This window comes from Epargyreus clarus, unplaced genomic scaffold, assembly GCF_041222505.1.
Source record: "Epargyreus clarus isolate Ecla_fem2 unplaced genomic scaffold, WU_Ecla_fem_2.2 ptg000004l, whole genome shotgun sequence".
NCBI classification, from domain to species: domain Eukaryota; kingdom Metazoa; phylum Arthropoda; class Insecta; order Lepidoptera; family Hesperiidae; genus Epargyreus; species Epargyreus clarus.
In genome coordinates, this window is record NW_027332212.1 from 7017109 (window position 1) to 7022194 (window position 5086).

At 31.1% G+C, this 5086-nt stretch overlaps 1 long non-coding RNA gene across 1 annotated transcript; it reads left to right on the top strand.

Annotated features, from left to right (window-relative positions):
• Nucleotides 1-2263: 2263 nt before the first annotated feature.
• On the top strand, nt 2264-3752 carry LOC140757375 (uncharacterized). Its single transcript, XR_012103969.1, has 2 exons — nt 2264-2545; nt 3564-3752. It is a non-coding gene; the product is annotated as an uncharacterized LOC140757375 (long non-coding RNA).
• Nucleotides 3753-5086: the final 1334 nt, after the last annotated feature.

Here is a 5086-nt window from a genome sequence, read left to right on the forward strand (position 1 = left end):
ACGGTTATTCCATAAAAACCAACCTGATATAAAGTCAGTATTTTGGAGATGACTACTTGAAATAGGTAGGTTAGGAGTAATACCTAAAGTAGATGTTATGGATGCGTCGCTCTACGGCATGAGGACTACGCTCGATTGCGTCATATAAAAATTCTGACCATTTCTTAAATGTGTTCTGGGTATCTAGGTGTTCATCTAGTTGTCTTATTTTTTCACAGCACATGCATTAATGTAATTTTGTTTACTCCTATCTTAATACTGCTATTTGATTAGTACTAAACTTACTTACCTTTATTAAAATGGGTCGTAAATAAATTCTTCAAAATAAACAATCCCGGTTTGATTGCACTGATATTTACTATCCAAAATAGAATGTTATCAACATACATTCGAAATGCATTCACTATTAAAATTTGATATTCGGAATAATGGTCTATACTCAGCATATGGACAATGTTCAATAATGTGAGCCCTATTATAACAACCGCCACTCATATCAGACTGAATAATGAATTTCGTTTTGGACTGTTAGTGCTACTATTGATAGTTTACGTGGAAAATTGGTTTAAAATATTTTTACTCAAACAAAAAGTTTTTGAATTTCAACAATGAATGAAATTTCAACAATGAATGTAAAATAAGCACGAAGGTTCATGATCCAAGACCATGGCACCTTGGCCTCGCATATTAATGAGGTAGCAATGTATAATTTTTGCGCCACATTGTATATTAAAGAAAATAGGTTAGGTATAAATAAGTCATTTTCATTTTTTATTTGCTTCGTTTGCGTAAATTAATTTTATAAAAGTGTGTTCCATTTTATTTAAAACGCTTAATAAACGTTTAAAATTCGTTCTAATTTCGTTTTTGATATTTTATGGCCCATTTAATTCCTACAATAGATAATACAGGTAAACATAAAAATATCTCCTCTGTAAAATAATTCTAATAATAGAAATATAAAAAATAGATATGTTTTCATATTTTTGAAACGCCTGTCTTATTGTCTCGCAACTTACTTAAGTTACGTTTCTTAATAAAAATATATTTGAAGATATCTTTACAAGATTCGGCAATATATTCTCATTACGGACTTTCTTATTTACATAATAAGCAAATGACAGTACATTTTAAAAACCTAGTAGAACCCGCGGCTACACTCGCGTTTTAAAAAAAACATATAACTGAAAATTTGTACCTTCATCGGAAATACAGTGGCGCCATCTGTCGAATATTGATCGTAGGAACACAGAAACCTTTGTGAGCTCATGCACAACAACTTTGCTAAAGATCAACGCATGATAAATTGCATAGTTTACGATTCTGTAACGGACGTACGAGTACGTACATACAGACAAACATTCATTTTTATGTATATTGATATCATAAAGTCTCGATATAAAGTAATAACGCGTCTTTATTTTAATACCAAGTCCTTTATCCTGCCATATATAATATGTCCCCTACGAGACATGAAATATCTTTACCGTTAAAGCTCTCGCTTAAATTTAATCTTTGCTTTATTTTAAATTAGATATAATTTAGAAATGAAAACGTTATCTTAGAATGTCTTTAAAATTTTGAATTACGTGTTTGAATAAATATTTTCTAAAGGTGTGGAGAATGTACTTGTATATTACTATTTAAAATTTTATTCCTTACTTATTTAATTAAAAGCACAAAGATGTTTATGATAATATGTAGGAGGGTGTCTGTTTAACAGAGATTTCAATAAAGTGGTTTTCCTACAAAACTAATGTTATAAAGTTATTTTAAATTCTTAACAATATAACCCTTGCATTGTAATCACTCGAATACTAAATAAATAAAATAAATAAATATAACGAATAAATGATGTCTATGTCGTACTCAAAATTAAACATTTATTACAAGGGATTATTTTTCTGGAATTTGAATAGCAAACGAACATTCAGTCTATTTGATATAGACATCTAATATAATCAACCTCCAGTTGAATTGGAGTCAAATCTAACATACAATATAACACAGTAAACCTTGGAACTGTGTAATACAGAAATAAGTATACTTAAGTTGTTCTGTAGCACTACCATGAGTTTACAAAAGTATTACTCGCTAGCGACTGCGTAAAATAAATGTATGAAAAATTGTACAGCGCCTCTGGTGGTTACTCGTAGAACTAAATTCCGTAGTGTGAGCCACTCGTAACGTAAAAAACCTATCGAAATCAAATCGCTAGCGAATGTCATTATTATCTATTGCCATACAAATTCGGTCCCATGCATAGATATATTATACTAATAGATTGGCAATCCGAAAGAGTCAGAGCATAGTATACGTGTGTGTTAGAGCGAGATAGACAGGCGAGGCCATTCACGTATAGGCAGTCAGCCCAAGTCAGCCTGACGTTTATTATTGTAAAACTAAATCGCGCTTATTTTTCAATATTATTAATCAAAAACAGTTAAAACAGTGCTTACTAAAAGTGTTTGGCCATGGTTACGTGTGCTGTACCTGGATGTAACTCATCCAAGAAAGAAAACCCACAAAAATACTCATTTCACATGTAAGTACTACATTAATTGTTTAGCTGTTTAAAGGCAATATTTTACACTTATTACGAAAGTGTTATATACCAAAAGATAGGAAAAATCTTCGAAATTTATCACATAAACACTAGAAATGTACAGAAATGCAAATAAAAAAATTAATAAATACGTGAATAGTTGCTATTTCTTATCAAATTTTTGGTGTTGGGTATTGACAATATCGATAAAAAAAAATTATCGATATTTCTAATTCTAAAGTATATAGTTTAAATAGGTTGCGTGCAACTTATATAAAATCTTATCCGGCCTCACCTTTTTTTTATTGTTGGATTAATATTTTTTGGGCGATTTTATCTATGTACATTTTGATAAAGTCTTGTTAAACTTATTTTTATTTTTTTTTCATAGGCCAATCTATACTGACATTATAAAGAGGTAAAGTTTGTTATTTTGTTTGTTTGTTTGTAAGGGCTAATTTTCGGAAATACTGAACCGATCATGAATTTTCTTTCACAATCAGAAAATAACACTATTCAGGAGTGCTATAGGCTATATTTTATTACGATTGAACAAAAAGTCACAGGAAAATAAATATATACATCAAGTCAGCGGAAATTGGGAAAGATATGATACTTTACCGGCGTGCGCTGACTAAACTGTTCGGTATAGACGAACATGATGTTCATTAAATATTAATCCTATTGCATCGTTAAAATTCTTTAGGGTATACATTTTCAGAAGTATGGTAGGTTATTTTTTTTAAACGCGGGCAATATTTATGCCCGTATGTATTTTTGAAATACATAGGATAATACATTCACATGTATAGTTATTGGCTACTTACGCGAATGTAGACTTTAAATTCGTTTTAAATGTATACCGGGTGAATCGCTATTTTTATAGCTTCGAATTTGATCATGAAGGCCCATTTGACAAATTTACCCTAATTGTTTTTGTGAATGTTAATAATAATACCTTTTTATTAATTGTTTATTTATTTTATAATAAATATTTATAATAAAATATTTCTTGCAGGTTGTATTAAAACCAATACGTAAAGTATCGTCATATGTTTATAGAAATATATCTCCAGTGCCCTGTACTTCTGCAGGTAATGTTACTGATTTGGACAATTCTCCGAGGAAGAAGATATTGAAGCGTTTAGAAGACGCTTAAATAGTAAACAATAAATAAAAAATAAAAAAATCTTATGAGTAACGTTCATAGTTTTTTTAACTCCCTTACACCTGCCAAAAGGTATGAAAACTCCATAAACTGCATCAATTTATAATACAGGTAGCAAGTAACTACTACAATTTGTTTCAAAGCTACATAACTGCGCGCATTGAAGTTTTTCTTATTTTATTTATTGGCGGTCTTCACCAGCATAATTAATCTTTAGCGATTGTATCCTCTTTAAGTCACTGACTGAACAAACTGATAAATAAATTTGTTATTGATATCTTTATTTAATCGATATCGATACATTATTAGCAGTAACACTAGCGATGCACACTTTGGCATTTCACACACACATAAATAATCAGTTTTTAGTCTCGCTTGACATTTCATATTGCCAATCTACCCTACGTCAGTAGGATAATATATCTATGGTCCCATGAGTCATTAATTTGACAGACGTTGTCAAGAAATACCGTAACGATAGTAGTTATGTTATTCACTAGCAAAATGACAATAGTTTTCTATTTACAATTTCTATAGTGGCGTTTCTATGCCAACTCATGGTAGTGCTACTGTTTCGGAAGTAGAGCCACGAACTACCACCATCGCACTTTCATAAATAGCTAAACCTAAACCATAAGTCACATACACACATACTACAATTCCTTCTAGGATAATGATTATGTATTGTGTGTGTATTCATGGTGATGCATACACACAAAATACACAAACGTAGCAACTATAAACTTTTCTTCTATGATAAACACACCACGAGTACACACAAAAGTTACCGTATCAACTTTTATCATATAAAAACGCCGAAAAGAAAAATCAAAATGCAATATAGACTAACTTTGATTAGGCGTTTCAAACAAGCGCAGCATTTTACTTTAAACGGTCGTTTGCCCTCAAAATGGTACATTACAAACCAAATTTACCCCCAATTATTTATCGAACGGAATCTTTTAAAGTTTTTCAAACACGCCAAGGCAGCATTAAAGTTTGTAGTGCATTACTAGACATGGCAAGTCGCGTGCAATGGAACTAAACGTCATTTTTTAGGGTTCCGTAAATGAGCAGAAACGAAATCCTGTTACTAAGCGTTCATTTTCTATCCGTCGGTCACAGGGCTCTATATCTTGATCCGTAAAAGACAGATACCTGGATTTTTTACAGAAAATGTAATGGTGACCGCTATAAGAAACAAATACAAAAATAAAAAAGCTTAAAAATAAACGGGGGTCGCCATACAAGGCAACGCTAGTTGTCGAAGATTTTCGCTTTGTTTACTGAGCCATAATAAGTAGATAATTCCAATTTTCACAATGCATTTACTTCTATAGCTGCTACGATAATAAATATTGAGAATAAAAAAT